The 21,827-nt window shown below is 47.3% G+C and overlaps 4 non-coding genes across 4 annotated transcripts; all 4 read left to right on the forward strand.

The window, feature by feature from the left end:
• The first annotated feature begins 11,888 nt into the window (after nucleotides 1-11,888).
• On the forward strand, nucleotides 11,889-11,961 carry TRNAV-CAC (transfer RNA valine (anticodon CAC)). Its single transcript has one exon. It is a non-coding gene; the product is annotated as a tRNA-Val (tRNA).
• Nucleotides 11,962-12,898: 937 nt separating this feature from the next.
• Nucleotides 12,899-12,971, forward strand: TRNAV-AAC (transfer RNA valine (anticodon AAC)). The gene has a single exon. It is a non-coding gene; the product is annotated as a tRNA-Val (tRNA).
• A 97-nt stretch (nucleotides 12,972-13,068) lies between these two features.
• Nucleotides 13,069-13,141, forward strand: TRNAV-UAC (transfer RNA valine (anticodon UAC)). Its single transcript has one exon. It is a non-coding gene; the product is annotated as a tRNA-Val (tRNA).
• A 3,786-nt stretch (nucleotides 13,142-16,927) lies between these two features.
• On the forward strand, nucleotides 16,928-17,000 carry TRNAV-CAC (transfer RNA valine (anticodon CAC)). Its single transcript has one exon. It is a non-coding gene; the product is annotated as a tRNA-Val (tRNA).
• The last annotated feature ends 4,827 nt before the right edge of the window (nucleotides 17,001-21,827 follow it).

The raw sequence follows: 21,827 nt of genomic DNA on the forward strand, positions 1-21,827 counted from the left end.
CACAAAGGTTAGAAAGGGTACCGTATCCCCGGATAACATGTATGGATAGCGTACACATTCAAAATATATGTCTATACAGCATGAGGCAGGCTCAGACGGTGTTAGGCCCAGTATGGATTGCACGTCATTGCACAAAGGTTAGAAAGGGTACCGTATCCCCGGATAACATGTATGGATAGCGTACACATTCAAAATATATGTCTATACAGCATGAGGCAGGCTCAGACGGTGTTAGGCCCAGTATGGATTGCACGTCATTGCACAAAGGTTAGAAAGGGTACCGTATCCCCGGATAACATGTATGGATAGCGTACACATTCAAAATATATGTCTATACAGCATGAGGCAGGCTCAGACGTTGTTAGGCCCAGTATGGACTGCACGTCATTGCACAAAGGTTAGAAAGGGTACCGTATCCCCGGATAACATGTATGGATAGCGTACACATTCAAAATATATGTCTATACAGCATGAGGCAGGCTCAGACGGTGTTAGGCCCAGTATGGATTGCACGTCATTGCACAAAGGTTAGAAAGGGTACCGTATCCCTGGATAACATGTATGGATAGCATACACATTCAAAATATATGTCTCAGGAGGCAGGCTCAGACGGTGTCAGGCACAGTATGGATTTGACGGCCCAGATTACACAGCGGAGGAGCAGGGAGAGGTAAAGATTGCAAATGCTGTGGCCCTGCCCAAGCAAGGGGGGCCCACTCTTGGGCATCGGTACTGGCACTGGGCCCCTCATAGTACAGCGGTGTGTCTGACGGCGGGTGTGCACCACCACCGTCAGAGACACTTGATTGCACTATGAGGGACCCTGTGCCAGTGCCCGCGCCCAAGAGTCGGCCTACCCACCTGTCCAGGGCAACGGCACTCGCACGGTGTCGTACGCTAGGTGGTTACCCCGGCCATGAGGGGGGAGGCAGCACAGTTAGGGAGTTTTAGAAAGTGGCATATGTTGATGTTGGACATTCAGCTGATGCAAAAGGCGAAATAGGTGAAGTACCAGGAAGAGGTGGACCAAAGCAAGCCATTTTTCTGTCACCCTATGTGTCATCAGGGGAAGGTGGGACAAAATCCTTGGAAACCCATGCGTGGTTCATTTTAATGAAGGTTAGATCATCCACATTTTGGGTTGACAGACGGGTCTTTTTTTCTGTCAGGATTGATCCAGCTGCACTGAAGACTCTTTCCGATAGCACACTTGCAGCTGGGCAAGCGAGCTCCTGTAAGGCATATTGGGCCAATTCAGGCCAGGTGTCCAGTTTAGCGGCCCAATAGTCAAAGGGGAATGACCTGTGTGGGAGAACATCAATATGGGAGGAAAAGTAGTTTGTAACCATAGTTGACAACTGCTGTCTCCTGTCACTTTCCATCGATGCAGTATTACCAGTTGTGTGAGCGGTATTTGAAAAATCAGTCCACAACATTGTCATGAAACCCCTGTCTCCAACGCCACTTCTGCTGTGTGCACCACGAACACCTCTGCCAAGCTGCCCCCGGCCCGTACGGCTCATGTGAGAACCATCACCGCTGCTGTGTGCTGGGAATGCCTCAAGCAACCGATTTACCAGAGTTGCTTGTTTATTAGCCAATATTAGGTCAAGGTTCTCCTGTGGCATGATGTTTTGTAATTTGCCTTTATAGCGTGGATCCAGGATGCTGGCCAACCAGTAATCGTCATCGTTCATCATTTTGGCAATGCGGGGGTCCCTTTTTAGGATCCGCAAGGCATAATCTGACATGTGGGCCAATGTTCCCGGTGTCAATGATGCACTGCGAGTGCTGGGTGGAGGAGCACTTTCTGGCAAATCCACATCCCTCCAGTCACGCACAAACCCTGTACCAGACCTTGCCACGCCAACATTTTCACTTGCCCCACGACATGCATCCTCCTCCCCTAAGTAATCATCCCCATCATCCTCCTCCTCCTCCTCCTCCTCTTCTTCCTCCACCTCGTCCAGGAGAGGTCCCTGAGCAGACAATGGCTGAATGTCATCAAGGATTCCCTCCTCCTCTTCCTCCTCATCAACATTGGCTGCAGACGCCTGCTCCTTAAGGTGCGTCAAAGTTTGCATGAGCAGACGTATAAGTGGGATGCTCATGCTTAGGATGGCGTCGTCTGCGCTTACCAGCCATGTGCATTCCTCAAAACACTGAAGGACTTTACAAAGGTCTTTCAGCTTCGACCACTGCACGCCTGTCAACTCCATGTCTGCTCTCAAAGTGCCTGGCCGTGTATCCTCCCACAAATGCATTATGGCCTGCCTCTGCTCGCACAGCGGCTCCACCATGTGCAGGGTGGAGTTCCACCTTGTTGCAATGTCGATAATGAGGCAGTGGTTGGGAAGGTGGAGCAATCGCTGCAGCTTCTGCATGCGAACGGAGTGTACAGGCGACCGGCGGATGTGCGCGCACAGTCTTCGCACCTTCTGGAGCAGGGCTGTTAACTCCGGATAATTTTTGAGGAAGCACTGCACCACCAGGTTCAAGGTGTGAGCCAAGCAAGGTATGTGGCTGAGTTTTGAAAGGGCTATGGCTGCCACAAAATTACGGCCGTTATCACTAACTACCTTGCCTGCCTCAAGATGTACACTGCCCAGCCATGACTCAGTTTGTCGCTTCAAGTACTCGGCCAGCACCTCGGCGGTGTGTCTGTCGCCCAAACACATCATCTGCAACACAGCCTGCTGACGCTTTCCACTAGCTGCTCGATAGGGGGACACATCGTGTGCAACAGTGGCAGCTGCAGATGGAGTGCTCGTACGACTGCGCTCTGTGGACGAGCTTTCGCTTCTGGAGGAGGAGGAGGAGAAGGAGGAGGGTCGAACGCCTACAGCCAACTGTTTACTATACCGTGGGCTAGGCAGCACTGTCCCACCACCGCTGTCCCCTGTGGACCCTGCATCCACCACATTAACCCAGTGCACAGTGATGGACACGTAACGGCCCTGGCCATGCCGACTGGACCATGCATCAGTTGTGAGGTGCACCTTTCCGCTCACTGACTGCTTGAGTGCATGGACAATGCGGTCTTTCACATGATGGTGGAGGGCTGGGATGGCTTTGCGAGAGAAGAAGTGGCGACTGGGTAGGTCATAGCGTGGTACTGCATAGGCCATGAGTTCGCGGAAAGCTGTGCTTTCCACCAACCGAAAGGGCATCATCTCAAACGAGATTAGTTTGGCAATGTGGGCGTTCAAACCCAGTGTACGCGGATGAGAGACTGAGTACTTTCTTGACCTACTCATAGTGTCTGGGAGCGTGAGCTGGACTTGAGAGCTGCATATGATGGAAGTAGCGGTGGACAGGGCGGACTGAGAGAGGGTTGATGATGGTGATGGAGTTGGTGTTCTTTCTGATGGCCTAGAATCAGTCTTTCGTTGATATAACAGTGGGATTCCCTGACTGCTGTGGCCTTGCAACGACACCTCAACATTTGCTGCTGTGCTAACCGGTGGGCTTACAGTGGGGGAAACAATGTAGCATTGCTGACTACCTTCGTTGTGATCAGTTGCACATGTGGCACTTGAGGTTTGGTGTTGTGTCCACGCTTGCAAGTGCATGCTGGTTAAATGTCTAAGCATGCAACTGGTATTCAAATTTTTCAGATTTTTCCCTCGGCTAAAGGTCTTTGCGCACTTCTTACAGATAACCTTGGCCTGATCATGAGGATTTTGTTCAAAAAAGTGCCACACTGCACTCTTCCTACTTTGGCAGACATTTTGCGGCCTAGCACGCTGTGATCTTTTGACCCTCTGGACAAGCTGTCCAGCAACTCTTTTGATGTTTGGAACCTGTCTTTGGAGTGCTCCGGGCCTGCCAGATAACAGCTGTTGCGATGTCGATGTCTGCTGTGGATGCTCCTCATCTGAGCTATTGGAAGCAGCACCCTCTTCCCCCAATGGATGCCAATCTGGGTCAACAACTGGGTCATCCATCACCTCCTCTTCTATGTCATGTGCACCTTTCTCTGTGTCACCGTGTATGGTGGTATAGTGTGCGGGAAGGGGCACCTGAGTCTCATCAGGGTCAAAATCTGGCTCTGTACACTGCGAGGACAATGTAGTGCTCTGAGAGAATGTACCAGCAGAATCATCCATCAGCGGCTGTGCATCAGTGCACTCCATGTCAGATTCATCTTGGCCTGGGTAATTCACCATTTGACTTGATAATCCAGGCATGGTATGTGAAAACAGCTCCATGGAGTAATCAGTAGTATGGCCTGCGTCATCCTTCAATCTTGGTTGGGGTGAAGGACACAAGGAAAGGTGTTGTTCATGAACATGAGCCTCCAATGACGACTCAGTGCTTTTACTTTTTACAACTGAAGAAGAGGAGGCGACAGAGCTGGAGGCTGAGTCAGCAATGTAAGACAAAACTTTTTCCTGATGCTCTGCCTTTAAAAGCGGTTTGCCAACTCCTAGAAAACTAAGCGTTCGAGGCCTTATGTAGCCAGACGATGACGCAGGGGCAGCACCTCCTGCATTCGGTCCTATTTTGCTCTTGATACTACCATCAGATCCACCACCAACACAATCATTACCAGCTGCTAACCCCCGCCCAATTCCACGGCCTCTTCCACCAGCCTTCCTCATTTTTGGTAGAAATGTAGACAAAATCCATCAAACTATATAGTAATAAGAAAAAAGAGAAAAAAGGTGTCTATAGGACAGGGGAGATTTAGAATTTCTGCACACACTTGTGGACAGTGGACACTTTTGGATTGTGTGAGGCCCACTGATATCTGAGCGCTATGTGACACGGTCGATGGCACAGCTGCCTGTGACCAAAGTGACGAGAGGATAATGGAGATTTTGAATCTCTGCGTACACTTTTGGACACTGGACACTTGTGGATTGTGTGAGGCCCACTGATATCTGAGCGCTATGTGACATGCTCGATGGCACAGCTGCCTGTGACCAAAGTGACGAGAGGATAATGGAGATTTTGAATCTCTGCGTACACTTTTGGACACTGGACACTTGTAGATTGTGTGAGGCCCACTGATATCTGAGTGCTATGTGACACGCTCGATGGCACAGCTGCCTGTGACCAAAGTGACGAGAGGATAATGGAGATTTTGAATCTCTGCGTACACTTTTGGACACTGGACACTTGTAGATTGTGTGAGGCCCACTGATATCTGAGCGCTATGTGACACGCTCGATGGCACAGCTGCCTGTGACCAAAGTGACGAGAGGATAATGGAGATTTTGAATCTCTGCGTACACTTTTGGACACTGGACACTTGTGGATTGTGTGAGGCCCACTGATATCTGAGCGCTATGTGACACGCTCGATGGCACAGCTGCCGGTGACCAAAGTGACGAGAGGATAATGGAGATTTTGAATCTCTGCGTACACTTTTGGACACTTGTAGATTGTGTGAGGCCCACTGATATCTGAGCGCTATGTGACACGCTCGATGGCACAGCTGCCTGTGACCAAAGTGACGAGAGGATAATGGAGATTTTGAATCTCTGCGTACACTTTTGGACACTGGACACTTGTGGATTGTGTGAGGCCCACTGATATCTGAGCGCTATGTGACACGCTCGATGGCACAGCTGCCTGTGACCAAAGTGACGAGAGGATAATGGAGATTTTGAATCTCTGCGTACACTTTTGGACACTGGACACTTGTGGATTGTGTGAGGCCCACTGATATCTAAGCGCTATGTGACACGCTCGATGGCACAGCTGCCTGTGACCAAAGTGACGAGAGGATAATGGAGATTTTGAATCTCTGCGTACACTTTTGGACACTGGACACTTGTGGATTGTGTGAGGCCCACTGATATCTGAGCGCTATGTGACACACTCGATGGCACAGCTGCCTGTGACCAAAGTGACGAGAGGATAATGGAGATTTTGAATCTCTGCGCACACTTTTGATCACTGGACACTTGTAGATTGTGTGAGGCCCACTGATATCTGATCGCTATGTGACACGCTCGATGGCACAGCTGCCTGTGACCAAAGTGACGAGAGGATAATAGAGATTTTGAATCTCTGCGTACACTTTTGGACACTGGACACTTGTGGATTGTGTGAGGCCCACTGATATCTGAGCGCTATGTGACATGCTCGATGGCACAGCTGCCTGTGACCAAAGTGACGAGAGGATAATGGAGATTTTGAATCTCTGCGTACACTTTTGGACACTGGACACTTGTAGATTGTGTGAGGCCCACTGATATCTGAGCGCTATGTGACACGCTCGATGGCACAGCTGCCTGTGACCAAAGTGACGAGAGGATAATGGAGATTTTGAATCTCTGCGTACACTTTTGGACACTGGACACTTTTAGATTGTGTGAGGCCCACTGATATCTGAGCGCTATGTGACACGCTCGATGGCACAGCTGCCTGTGACCAAAGTGACGAGAGGATAATGGAGATTTTGAATCTCTGCGTACACTTTTGGACACTGGACACTTGTGGATTGTGTGAGGCCCACTGATATCTGAGCGCTATGTGACACACTCGATGGCACAGCTGCCTGTGACCAAAGTGACGAGAGGATAATGGAGATTTTGAATCTCTGCGTACACTTATGGACACTGGACACTTGTAGATTGTGTGAGGCCCACTGATATCTGAGCGCTATGTGACACGCTCGATGGCACAGCTGCCTGTGACCAAAGTGACAAGAGGATAATGGAGATTTTGAATCTCTGCGTACACTTTTGGACACTGGACACTTGTAGATTGTGTGAGGCCCACTGATATCTGAGCGCTATGTGACACGCTCGATGGCACAGCTGCCTGTGACCAAAGTGACGAGAGGATAATGGAGATTTTGAATCTCTGCGTACACTTTTGGACACTGGACACTTGTGGATTGTGTGAGGCCCACTGATATCTGAGCGCTATGTGACACGCTCGATGGCACAGCTGCCTGTGACCAAAGTGACGAGAGGATAATGGAGATTTTGAATCTCTGCGTACACTTTTGGACACTGGACACTTGTGGATTGTGTGAAGCCCACTGATATCTTAGCGCTATGTGACACGCTCGATGGCACAGCTGCCTGTGACCAAAGTGACGAGAGGATAATGGAGATTTTGAATCTCTGCGTACACTTTTGGACACTGGACACTTGTGGATTGTGTGAGGCCCACTGATATCTGAGCGCTATGTGACACGCTCGATGGCACAGCTGCCTGTGACCAAAGTGACGAGAGGATAATGGAGATTTTGAATCTCTGCGTACACTTTTGGACACTGGACACTTGTGGATTGTGTGAGGCCCACTGATATCTGAGCGCTATGTGACACGCTCGATGGCACAGCTGCCTGTGACCAAAGTGACGAGAGGATAATGGAGATTTTGAATCTCTGCGTACACTTTTGGACACTGGACACTTGTGGATTGTGTGAGGCCCACTGATATCTGAGCGCTATGTGACACGCTCGATGGCACAGCTGCCTGTGACCAAAGTGACGAGAGGATAATGGAGATTTTGAATCTCTACGTACAATTTTGGACACTGGACACTTGTGGATTGTTTGAGGCCCACTGATATCTGAGCGCTATGTGACACGCTCGATGGCACAGCTGCCTGTGACCAAAGTGACGAGAGGATAATGGAGATTTTGAATCTCTACGTACACTTTTGGACACTGGACACTTGTGGATTGTGTGAGGCCCACTGATATCTGAGCGCTATGTGACAGGCTCGATGGCACAGCTGCCTGTGACCAAAGTGACGAGAGGATAATGGAGATTTTGAATCTCTGCGCACACTTTTGGACACTGGACACTTGTGGATTTTGTGAGGCCCACTGATATCTGAGCGCTATGTGACACGCTCGATGGCACAGCTGCCTGTGACCAAAGTGACGAGAGGATAATGGAGATTTTGAATCTCTGCGTACACTTTTGGACACTGGACACTTGTAGATTGTGTGAGGCCCATTGATATCTGAGCGCTATGTGACACGCTCGATGGCACAGCTGCCTGTGACCAAAGTGACGAGAGGAAAATGGAGATTTTGAATCTCTGCGTACACTTTTGGACACTGGACACTTGTGGATTGTGTGAGGCCCACTGATATCTGAGCGCTATGTGACACGCTCGATGGCACAGCTGCCTGTGACCAAAGTGACGAGAGGATAATGGAGATTTTGAATCTCTGCGTACACTTTTGGACACTGGACACTTGTAGATTGTGTGAGGCCCACTGATATCTGAGCGCTATGTGACAGGCTCGATGGCACAGCTGCCTGTGACCAAAGTGACGAGAGGATAATGGAGATTTTTAATCTCTGCGTACACTTTTGGACACTGGACACTTGTGGATTGTGTGAGGCCCACTGATATCTGAGCGCTATGTGACACGCTCGATGGCACAGCTGCCTGTGACCAAAGTGACGAGAGGATAATGGAGATTTTGAATCTCTGCGTACACTTTTGGACACTGGACACTTGTAGATTGTGTGAGGCCCACTGATATCTGAGCGCTATGTGACACGCTCGATGGCACAGCTGCCTGTGACCAAAGTGACGAGAGGATAATGGAGATTTTGAATCTCTGCGTACACTTTTTGACACTGGACACTTGTAGATTGTGTGAGGCCCACTGATATCTGAGCGCTATGTGACACGCTCGATGGCACAGCTGCCTGTGACCAAAGTGACGAGAGGATAATGGAGATTTTGAATCTCTGCGTACACTTTTGGACACTGGACACTTGTGGATTGTGTGAGGCCCACTGATATCTGAGCGCTATGTGACACGCTCGATAGCACAGCTGCCTGTGACCAAAGTGACGAGAGGATAATGGAGATTTTGAATCTCTGCGTACACTTTTGGACACTGGACACTTGTAGATTGTGTGAGGCCCACTGATATCTGAGCGCTATGTGACACGCTCGATGGCACAGCTGCCTGTGACCAAAGTGACGAGAGGATAATGGAGATTTTGAATCTCTGCGTACACTTTTGGACACTGGACACTTGTGGATTGTGTGAGGCCCACTGATATCTGAGCGCTATGTGACACGCTCGATGGCACAGCTGCCTGTGACCAAAGTGACGAGAGGATAATGGAGATTTTGAATCTCTGCGTACACTTTTGGACACTGGACACTTGTGGATTGTGTGAGGCCCACTGATATCTGAGCGCTATGTGAAACACTCGATGGCACAGCTGCCTGTGACCAAAGTGACGAGAGGATAATGGAGATTTTGAATCTCTGCGTACACTTTTGGACACTGGACACTTGTGGATTGTGTGAGGCCCACTGATATCTGAGCGCTATGTGACACGCTCGATGGCACAGCTGCCTGTGACCAAAGTGACGAGAGGATAATGGAGATTTTGAATCTCTGCGCACACTTTTGGACACTGGACACTTGTAGATTGTGTGAGGCCCACTGATATCTGAGCGCTATGTGAGACGCTCGATGGCACAGCTGCCTGTGACCAAAGTGACGAGAGGATAATGGAGATTTTGAATCTCTGCGTACACTTTTGGACACTGGACACTTGTAGATTGTGTGAGGCCCACTGATATCTGAGCGATATGTGTCAGGCTCCATGGCACAGCTGCCTGTGACCAAAGTGACGAGAGGATAATGGAGATTTTTAATCTCTGCATACACTTTTGGACACTGGACACTTGTGGATTGTGTGAGGCCCACTGATATCTGAGCGCTATGTGACACGCTCAATGGCACAGCTGCCTGTGACCAAAGTGACGAGAGGATAATGGAGATTTTGAATCTCTGCGTACACTTTTGAACACTGGACACTTGTGGATTGTGTGAGGCCCACTGATATCTGAGCGCTTTGTGACACGCTCGATGGCACAGCTGCCTGTGACCAAAGTGACGAGAGGATAATGGAGATTTTGAATCTCTGCGTACACTTTTGGACACTGGACACTTGAGGATTGTGTGAGGCCCACTGATATCTGAGCGCTATGTGACACGCTCGATGGCACAGCTGCCTGTGACCAAAGTGACGAGAGGATAATGGAGATTTTGAATCTCTGCGTACACTTTTGGACACTGGACACTTGTGGATTGTGTGAGGTCCACTGATATCTGAGCGCTATGTGACACGCTCGATGGCACAGCTGCCTGTGACCAAACTGACGAGAGGATAATGGAGATTTTGAATCTCTGCGTACACTTTTGGACACTGGACACTTGTGGATTGTGTGAGGCCCACTGATATCTGAGCGCTATGTGACACGCTCGATGGCACAGCTGCCTGTGACCAAAGTGACGAGAGGATAATGGAGATTTTGAATCTCTGCGTACACTTTTGGACACTGGACACTTGTGGATTGTGTGAGGCCCACTGATATCTGAGCGCTATGTGACACGCTCGATGGCACAGCTGCCTGTGACCAAAGTGACGAGAGGATAATGGAGATTTTGAATCTCTGCGTACACTTTTGGACACTGGACACTTGTGGATTGTGTGAGGCCCACTGATATCTGAGCGCTATGTGACACGCTCGATGGCACAGCTGCCTGTGACCAAAGTGACGAGAGGATAATGGAGATTTTGAATCTCTGCGTACACTTTTGGACACTGGACACTTGTGGATTGTGTGAGGCCCACTGATATCTGAGCGCTATGTGACACGCTCGATGGCACAGCTGCCTGTGACCAAAGTGACGAGAGGATAATGGAGATTTTGAATCTCTGCGCACACTTTTGGACACTGGACACTTGTGGATTGTGTGAGGCCCACTGATATCTGAGCGCTATGTGACACGCTCGATGGCACAGCTGCCTGTGACCAAAGTGACGAGAGGATAATGGAGATTTTGAATCTCTGCGCACACTTTTGGACACTGGACACTTGTGGATTGTGTGAGGACCACTGATATCTGAGCGCTATGTGACACGCTCGATGGCACAGCTGCCTGTGACCAAAGTGACGAGAGGATAATGGAGATTTTGAATCTCTGCGTACACTTTTGGACACTGGACACTTGTGGATTGTGTGAGGCCCACTGATATCTGAGCGCTATGTGACACGCTCGATGGCACAGCTGCCTGTGACCAAAGTGACGAGAGGATAATGGAGATTTTGAATCTCTGCGTACAATTTTGGACACTGGACACTTGTGGATTGTGAGAGGCCCACTGATATCTGAGCGCTATGTGACACGCTCGATGGCACAGCTGTGACAAAAGTGACTAGAGGATAAGGGAGATTGGATTGCTTTTAAAAAAGCAGTTTGCAGAGCAGTGGGTAAACAGCAATGCCAGCGTGTCAGGAAGCCTTAAAAGGCAGCCCAACAACCAACACCACTGATACACCACAATATAGCCTCCCCTTGCACTGCACACACAGTGACTTGTGTGTTGTGCAGGCCAAATCGCTAGCAGCAGAAGCAGTTTTTTTGTCTTCTTCCCTGCCTAACGCTCTCCCTACAGAATCAGCAGCAACCTCTCCCTATACTAAGATCGGCAGAAGTAAGATGGCGGTCGGCGTGCACGCCCTTTTATACCCCCTGTGACGCCCACCAAAGCAAGCCAATCACTTGCATGCCATTCTGAAAGATGGTGGTGACCCGTGCCTAGGTCATCACGTTGCCCACAGTGTCCGTGGATCCTGATTGGCTGAAAAAGAGCGCAAAACAAACTTTTGAAACGCGACTTTGGCGCGTAAGTCGCCGACCTCGTGGCCGACCTCATCCTAGGGTCGGGTTTCGTTTCATGAAACCCGACTTTTGAATTTTTTCGACCCGTTTCGCTCAACTCTAGTTATCACGTTCGCCTAACACGCGAAAGGTCCCCAGATCGAAACTGGGCAGAAACACGCTGTTACCCTTTGGTATCCAAGCTTTTGACTTTCAGTTCTTGATCTCGATTGCTTGTTGTCACCACAGTAAGCACTTGCATCCGGTTTCTGTAGTGTAGCGGTTATCACGTTCGCCTCACACGCGAAAGGTCCCCAGTTCGAAACTGGGCAGAAACACAGCTTTTTCTCTTGGAAAACGATCTTTTTGACTTTCAGTGCTTGTTCTTTATTGCTTGCCATGACCACAGCATTTTTTTTTTGTTTGAAGCAGTTGGTTTCTGTAGTGTAGCGGTTATCACGTTCACTTTACACGCGAAAGGTCCTCAGTTCGAAACTGGGCATAAACACAGCGTTTCTCTTGCAAACTAGCGCTTTTGACAATGAGTGCTTGATCTTTAATGCTTGCCATGACCACAGTAAACGCTCTTGTCTGGTTACTGTAGTGTAGTGATTGTCCTGTTTGCCATCCTCCTGAAAGTTCCCTGTTTTGATCCCGGGCAGAAACATGTGGCTTTTCTTTATTTTGATCACAAACGTATATTGTTGGCTTAATTATCCTTAGTTAGCATATTCTATTGCTGGTTTAATGAGCATTACTTTTACCAATGTGATTATTTCTACCCGTTTTTGCTTTTGGCAAGCATGTGTGTTTTTGACAGTGTCTAAGTGTTCCTAATTCAAGTAACACCTGATAGGATCAAGGTGCGAAAACAGGCATCTAGGTGCTTTTTCTTTTTGGCTTTTGGACAAAGGCATGAGAATGTTTTGTGGAAAATGGTTTTGTTTCCCTGTTTGTTCTTTTTTCCAATAGCCTGACAAATGAAAGGTTCCTGTGTTGCAAAATGCACTTTGTCCTGTCTTCAGACATAGAGGAAGACCTCTTGACTTTGGCTGGATGTTTTTTTCTTTTTCAAGTTCATTTCAGCATGTTTAAACATCTTTAGCTTTGCGTGGAGTTTCTGAAGTGTAGTGGTTGTCACGTTCACCTCACATGCGAACGGTCCCTGGTTGGAAACTGGATAGAAGCATGATATTAGGCGTTGATATTAAAGCTTTTGACGTTGAGTCTTTGTTCTCGATGGCTCGTCATGACCACAGTAACCTTCCGCTGCCGGTTTCTGTAGTGTAGTGGTTATCACGTTCGCCTAACACGCGAAAGTTCCCCAGTTCGAAACTGGGCAGAAACACAGCTTTTTCTCTTGGAAAACGATCTTTTTGACTTTCAGTGCTTGTTCTTTATTGCTTGCCATGACCACAGCATTTTTTGTTTTTTTGAATCGGTTGGTTTCTGTAGTGTAGCGGTTATCACGTTTGCTTTACATGCGAAAGGTCCTCAGTTCGAAACTGGGCAGAAACACGCTGTTACCCTTTGGTATCCAAGCATTTGACTTTCAGTTCTTGTTCTCGATTGCTTCTTGTCACTAGTGTTGAGCATTCCGATACCGCAAGTATCGGGTATCGGCCGATACTTTCTGTATCGGAATTCCGATATTTTTTCAATATCGGAATTCGGCATCGGAATCGGAAGTTCAAAGTTGATTGACAGCCTGACGTCATCATGATGCGTGGTGTGTGCGCATCATGATGCGCCGTCATTTCGGGCCTTCCGGGGGTCTCTGCTGGCCTGCCGGGGGGCTGTGTGGACTGGCCGGGGTCTGTACCGGCCTGCCGGGGGGCTGTGCCGGCCTGCCGGTGGTCTGTGCACCCTGTGGGGGTCTGTACTGGCCTGCCGGGGGGCTGTGCCGGCCTGCCGGTGGTCTGTGCACCCTGTGGGGGTCTGTACCGGCCTGCCGGGGGGCTGTGCCGGCCTGCCGGTGGTCTGTGCACCCTGTGGGGGTCTGTACCGGCCTGCCGGGGGGCTGTGCTGGCCTGCCGGGGGGCTGTGCTGATGTCCGGGGGTCTGTGCAAGCATCGTCCGATGGGACTACAAGTCCCATCTGGCGATGCCTGCTACCATGACAGTGATTGACACATTAGCCAATGATGGGACAGTAGTAGTCCCATCATCCGGCTAATGTGTTAAATGTTAAAAAAAAAAAAAAAAATACTACATACATACTACATACATACTACATGCATGCTACATACATACTACATGCTACATACAAACTACATATATACTACATGCATGCTACATACATACTACATGCTACATACATACTACATATATACTACATGCATGCTACATACATACTACATGCTACATACATACTACATGCTACATACATACTACATATATACTACATACATGCTACATACATGCTACATACATGCTAAATACTGCATGCTACATACATACTACATACATACTACATACATACTACATACATACTACATGCATGCTACATGCATGCTACATACATACTACATACATACTACATACATGGTACATGCATGCTACATGCATGCTACATACATACTACATGCTACATACATACCACATACATGCTACATACATACTACATGCTACATACATACTACATATATACTACATGCATGCTACATACATACTACATGCTACATACATACCACATACATACTACATACATACTACATGCTACATACATACTACATATATACTACATACATACTACATACATACTACATACATACTACATGCATGCTACATACATACTACATACATACTACATGCTACATACATACCACATATATACTACATACATACTACATACATGCTACATACATACTACATACATACTACATGCATGCTACATATATACTACATGCTACATACATACTACATACATGCTACATACATACTACATACATACTACATGCATGCTACATACATACTACATGCTACATACATACTACATACATACTACATGCATGCTACATACATACTACATGCTACATACATACTACATATATACTACATGCATGCTACATACATACTACATGCTACATACATACCACATACATACTACATACATGCTACATGCTACATACATACTACATATATACTACATGCATGCTACATACATACTACATACTGTATATACTACATGCATGCTACATACATACTGCATGCTACATGCATGCTACATACATACTACATACATACTACATGCTACATACATACCACATATATACTACATACATACAATACATTCATACAATACATACATAGACATACAGTACATATAACATAGAGTAACATACTTACCAATACTTGTCACATTGTTCCCCGAAGCCATTGTCTTTTCCGGAATAAATATTAACATAACAAACCACAAAAATACTCACCCACGATCCGAAGCAGTCCACGAGTGTGTCCCATGACGATCTTGGGTAGAGTACTGCAGCATCAGATGATGCTGCCGTTCTCTACGGGCTGCAGGAATCCAATGACGGAAGGTAGGTATCCTTCCGCACTGTATTCCTCCGCCACTTAAAAAAAAAAAAAGTCCCTTGTCTCACTTTATGCAATTGCTGCGTGGGAAATTCCCACACAGCAATGGCATAAAGTGAGACTAGGGACTTTTTTTTTTTTTAAGTGGCGGAGGAATACAGTGCGGAAGGATACCTACCTTCCGTCATTGGATTCCTGCAGCCCGTAGAGAACGGCAGCATCAGCTGATGCTGCCGTTCTCTACCCAAGATCGTCGTGGGACACACTCGTGGACTGCTTCGGATCGTGGGTGAGTATTTTTGTGGTTTGTTATGTTAATATTTATTCCGGAAAAGACAATGGCTTCGGGGAACAATGTGACAAGTATTGGTAAGTATGTTACTCTATGTTATATGTACTGTATGTCTATGTATGTATTGTATGAACGTATTGTATGTATGTAGTATATATGTGGTATGTATGTAGCATGTAGCATGTATGTAGTATGTATGTAGCATGCATGTAGCATGTAGTGTGTATGTAGCATGCATGTAGTATATGTAGTATGTATGTAGCATGTAGTATGTATGTAGCATGCATGTAGTATATATGTAGTATGTATTTAGCATGTAGTATGTATGTAGCATGCATGTAGTATATATGTAGTATGTATGTAGCATGTAGTATGTATGTAGCATGCATGTAGTATATATGTAGTATGTAGCATGTAGTATGTATGTAGCATGCATGTAGTATGTATGTAGCATGCATGTAGTATGTATGTGGTATGTATGTAGCATGTAGTATGTATGTAGCATGCATGTAGTATATATGTGTTATGTATGTAGCATGTAGCATGCATGTAGCATGCATGTAGTATGTATGTAGTATGTATGTAGTATGTGGTATGTATGTAGCATGCATGTAGTATGTATGTAGTATATATGTGGTATGTATGTAGCATGTAGTATGTATGTAGCATGCAGTATGTATGTATCATGCATGTAGTATATATGTAGTATGTATGTAGTATATATGTAGTATGTATGTTGCATGTAGTATTTATGTAGTATGAATGTAGCATGTATGTAGTATGTAGTATGAATGTAGCATGTATGTAGTATGCATGTTGCATGTATGTAGCATGTAATTTTTTTTTTTTTTTTTTTTACATTCAACACATTAGCCGGATGATGGGACTACTACTGTCCCATCATTGGCTAATGTGTCAATCACTGTCATGGTAGCAGGCATCGCCCGATGGGACTTGTAGTCCCATCGGACGATGCCTGCACAGACCCCCGAAGCCTGCACAGACCACCGGCAGGCCGGCACAGCCCCCCGGCAGGCCGGCACAGCCCCCCCCGGAGCCTGCACAGACCACCGGCAGGCCGGCACAGCCCCCCGGCAGGCCGGCACAGCCCCCCGGAGCCTGCACAGCCCCCCGGCAGGCCAGCACAGCCCATCGGAGCCTGCACAGACCACCGGCAGGCCGGCACAGCCCCCCGGCAGGCCGGCACAGACCACCGGAGCCTGCACAGACCCCCTGGCAGGCCGGCACAGCCCCCCGAAAGGCCCGTACAGACCCCAGAGAGGCTGTACAAGGCAAAAACAGGGTTTTTCTTATTCCGATACCGGAAGTCCCATAGACTTGAATGGGACTTCCGGTATCGGAATCGGCGATACCGATACTTTTTTTAAAGATCGGCCGATACCATCCGATACGATACTTTGAAGTATCGGACAGTATCGCTCAACTCTAGTTGTCACCACAGTAAGCGCTTGCATCTGGTTTCTGTAGTGTAGCGGTTATCATGTTCGCCTCACACGCGAAAGGTCCCCAGTTCGAAACTGGGCAGAAACACATCTTTTTCTCTTGGAAAACGATCTTTTTGACTTTCAGTGCTTGTTCTTTATTGCTTGCCATGACCACAGCATTTTTTGTTTTTTTGAATCGGTTTGTTTCTGTAGTGTCGCGGTTATCACTTTCGTTTTACACGCGAAAGGTCCTCAGTTCAAAACTGGGCCGAAACACAGCGTTTCTCTTGCAAACTAGCGCTTTTGACAATGACTGCATGATCTTTAATGCTTGCCATGACCACAGTAAACGCTCTTGTCTGGTTACTGTAGTGTAGTGATTGTCCTGTTTGCCATCCTCCTAAAAGTTCCCTGTTTTGATCCCGGGCAGAAACATGTGGCTTTTCTTTATTTTGATCACAAACGTATATTGTTGGCGTAATTAGCCTTAGTTAGCATATTCTATTGCTGGTTTAATGAGCATTACTTTTACCAATGTGATTATTTCTACCCGTTTTTGCTTTTGGCAAGCATGCGTGTTTTTGACAGTGTCTAAGTGTTCCTAATTCAAGTAACACCTGATAGGATCAATGTGCGAAAGCAGGCATCTAGGTGCTTTTTCTTTTTGGCTTTTGGACAAAGGCATGAGAATGTTTTGTGGAAAATGGTTTTGTTTCCCTGTTTGTTCTTTTTTCCAATAGCCTGACAAATGAAAGGTTCCTGTGTTGCAAAATGCACTTTGTCCTGTCTTCAGACATAGAGGAAGACCTCTTGACTTTGGCTGGATGTTTTTTTCTTTTTCAAGTTCATTTCAGCATGTTTAAACATCTTTAGCTTTGCATGGAGTTTCTGAAGTGTAGTGGTTGTCACGTTCACCTCACACGCGAACGGTCCCCAGTTTGAAACTTGATAGAAGCATGACATTAGGCGTTGATATTAAAGCTTTTGAAATTGAGTCTTTGTTCTCGATGGCTCGTCATGACCACAGTAACCTTCCGCAGCCGGTTTCTGTAGTGTAGTGGTTATCACTAGAGTTGAGCGACTTTTGGTTTTTTAGGGTCGCGTTTCGTTTAGTGAAACCCGACTTTTCCAAAAGTCGGGTCGAGCTTGATCGTCCGATTATAGGGAAAAGTCGGGGTCGTCCCGAAACACGAAACCCAATGTAAGTCAATGGGGAATAAAAGTCGGCAGTGAGAGGAGGACAGGAAACACACCTACAGTGCCCATTTGAATGCCAAAAGCATCAATTCTTCTTACTTAAGCTTGTCAACCTTAATTAACTTCATAATACAAGTTACACACTGAAAAATGGGTGTTATTTGGCTAAAGTTGTGGGGGGGGAGGGCTGGCTGCAGGTTTTCATGTGCCCTGGGCGAAAGAGCGCCCCTTTAACACATACCACAACTCATCATGCTCCGATACGGCAGAGAAATAGCGGTATAGTACAATGAAAAATACCTCACTTTTTACATCTCATGACGAGGCCCATCTATTTCTCCATACAGAATCATTGGTCCCATATAATGTTTGAAACAGTATATGATGAGCTCCACATAATGCTACAGTATATGTTGGTCCCCATGGATGAAGCTCCACTGTCTTATGGGCCCAAATAATGCTCCAAACATAATGGGCCCCATTTCTAATGCTCTAGTGTATAATGGGCCCTGTAAATGCTGCTCCAGTGTCTGATGTCCACCTTTGGAATGTTCCAGTGTATGGTGGGCCCCATCTATCATTCTCCAGAGTATAGTGCTCCCCAAAAATTGCTGTCCCAACATTGAAAACAATCAAATAAGTCTCCTCGCTAGGGAATCCCTGTACTTGTCTGGACAGGTGCTGTAGCTTGCTTAACAGCTCGCCAGCCGTTCTCACGCCCAGTATGGATTGCACGTGATTGCACAAAGGTTAGAAAGGGTACCGTATCCCTGGATAACATGTATGGATAGCATACACATTCAAAATATATGTCTCAGGAGGCAGGCTCAGACGGTGTCAGGCCCAGTATGGATTGCACGTGATTGCACAAAGGTTAGAAAGGGTACCGTATCCCTGGATAACATGTATGGATAGCGTACACATTCAAAATATATGTCTCAGGAGGCAGGCTCAGACGGTGTCAGGCACAGTATGGATTGCACGTGATTGCACAAAGGTTAGAAAGGGTACCGTATCCCCGGATAACATGTATGGATAGCGTACACATTCAAAATATATGTCTCAGGAGGCAGGCTCAGACAATGTTAGACCCAGTATGGATTGCACGTGATTGCACAAAGGTTAGAAAGGGTACCGTATCCCCGGATAACGTGTATGGATAGCGTACACATTCAAAATATATGTCTCAGGAGGCAGGCTCAGACGGTGTCAGGGACAGTATGGATTGCACGTGATTGCACAAAGGTTAGAAAGGGTACCGTATCCCCGGATAACATGTATGGATAGCGTACACATTCAAAATATATGTCTCAGGAGGCAGGCTCAGATGGTGTTAGGCCCAGTATGGATTGCACGTGATTGCACAAAGGTTAGAAAGGGTACCGTATCCCCGGATAACATGTATGGATAGCGTACACATTCAAAATATATGTATCAGGAGGCAGGCTCAGACGGTGTTAGGCCCAGTATGGATTGCACGTGATTGCACAAAGGTTAAAAAGGGTACCGTATCCCCGGATAACATGTATGGATAGCGTACACATTCAAAATATATGTCTCAGGAGGCATGCTCAGACGGTGTTAGGCCCAGTATGGATTGCACGTGATTGCACAAAGGTTAGAAAGGGTACCGTATCCCTGGATAACATGTATGGATAGCGTACAAATTCAAAATATATGTCTCAGGAGGCAGGCTCAGACGGTGTTAGGCCCAGTATGGATTGCACGTGATTGCACAAAGGTTAGAAAGGGTACCGTATCCCTGGATAACATGTATGGATAGCGTACACATTCAAAATATATGTCTCAGGAGGCAGGCTCAGACGGTGTCAGGCACAGTATGGATTGCACGTGATTGCACAAAGGTTAGAAAGGGTACAGTTTCCCCGGATAACATGTATGGATAGCGTACATATTCAAAATATATGTCTCAGGATTCAGGCTCAGACGTTGTTAGGCCCAGTATGGATTGCACGTGATTGCACAAAGGTTAGAAAGGGTACCGTATCCCCGGATAACATGTATGGAAAGCGTACACATTCAAAATATATGTCTCAGGAGGCAGGCTCAGACGGTGTTAGGCCCAGTATGGATTGCACGTGATTGCACAAAGGTTAGAAAGGGTACCGTATCCCCGGATAACATGTATGGATAGCGTACACATTCAAAATATATGTCTCAGGAGGCAGGCTCAGACGGTGTTAGGCCCAGTATGGATTGCACGTGATTGCACAAAGGTTAGAAAGGGTACCGTATCCCTGGATAACATGTATGGATAGCGTACACATTCAAAATATATGTCTCAGGAGGCAGGCTCAGACGGTGTCAGGCCCAGTATGGATTGCACGTGATTGCACAAAGGTTAGAAAGGGTACCGTATCCCTGGATAACATGTATGGATAGCGTACACATTCAAAATATATGTCTCAGGAGGCAGGCTCAGACGGTGTCAGGCACAGTATGGATTGCACGTGATTGCACAAAGGTTAGAAAGGGTACCGTATCCCCGGATAACATGTATGGATAGCGTACACATTCAAATTATATGTCTCAGGAGGCAGGCTCAGACGGTGTTAGGCCCAGTATGGATTGCACGTGATTGCATAAAGGTTAGAAAGGGTACCGTATCCCCGGATAACATGTATGGATAGCGTACACATTCAAAATATATGTCTCAGGAGGCAGGCTCAGACGGTGTTAGGCCCAGTATGGATTGCACGTGATTGCACAAAGGTTAGAAAGGGTACCGTATCCCTGGATAACATGTATGGATAGCGTACACATTCAAAATATATGTCTCAGGAGGCAGGCTCAGACGGTGTCAGGCCCAGTATGGATTGCACGTGATTGCACAAAGGTTAGAAAGGGTACCGTATCCCCGGATAACATGTATGGATAGCGTACACATTCAAAATATATGTCTCAGGAGGCAGGCTCAGACGGTGTCAGGCCCAGTATGGATTGCACGTGATTGCACAAAGGTTAGAAAGGGTACCGTACCCCCAGATAACATGTATGGATAGCGTACACATTCAAAATATATGTCTCAGGAGGCAGGCTCAGACGGTGTCAGGCACAGTATGGATTTGATGGCCCAGATTACACAGCGGAGGAGCAGGGACAGGTAAAGATTGCAAATGCTGGGGCCCTGCCCAAGCAAGGGGGGCCCACTCGTGGGCGTCGGTACTGGCACTGGTCCCCTCATAGTACAGCGGTGTGTCTGACGGCGGGTGTGCACCACCACCGTCAGAGACACTTGATTGCACTATGAGGGACCCTGTGCCAGTGCCCGCGCCCAAGAGTCGGCCCACCCACCTGTCCAGGGCAACGGCACTCGCACGGTGTCGTGCGGTAGGTGGTGACCCCGGCCATTGGGTGGGAGGCAGCACAGTTAGGTAGTTTTAGAAAGTGGCATATGTTGATGTTGGACATTCAGCTGATGCAAAAGGCAAAATAGGTGAAGTACCAGGAAGAGGTGGACCAAAGCAAGCCATTTTTCTGTCACCCTATGTGTCATCAGGGGAAGGTGGGACAAAATCCTTGGAAACCCATGCGTGGTTCATTTTAATGAAGGTTAGATCATCCACATTTTGGGTTGACAGACGGGTCCTTTTTTCTGTCAGGATTGATCCAGCTGCACTGAAGACTCTTTCCGATAGCACACTTGCAGCTGGGCAAGCGAGCTCCTGTAAGGCATATTGGGCCAATTCAGGCCAGGTGTCCAGTTTAGCGGCCC

The sequence above is a fragment of the Dendrobates tinctorius genome, unplaced genomic scaffold (genome assembly GCF_039654945.1).
Source record: "Dendrobates tinctorius isolate UK_male_01 unplaced genomic scaffold, ASM3965494v1 ptg000251l, whole genome shotgun sequence".
Classification (NCBI taxonomy): domain Eukaryota; kingdom Metazoa; phylum Chordata; class Amphibia; order Anura; family Dendrobatidae; genus Dendrobates; species Dendrobates tinctorius.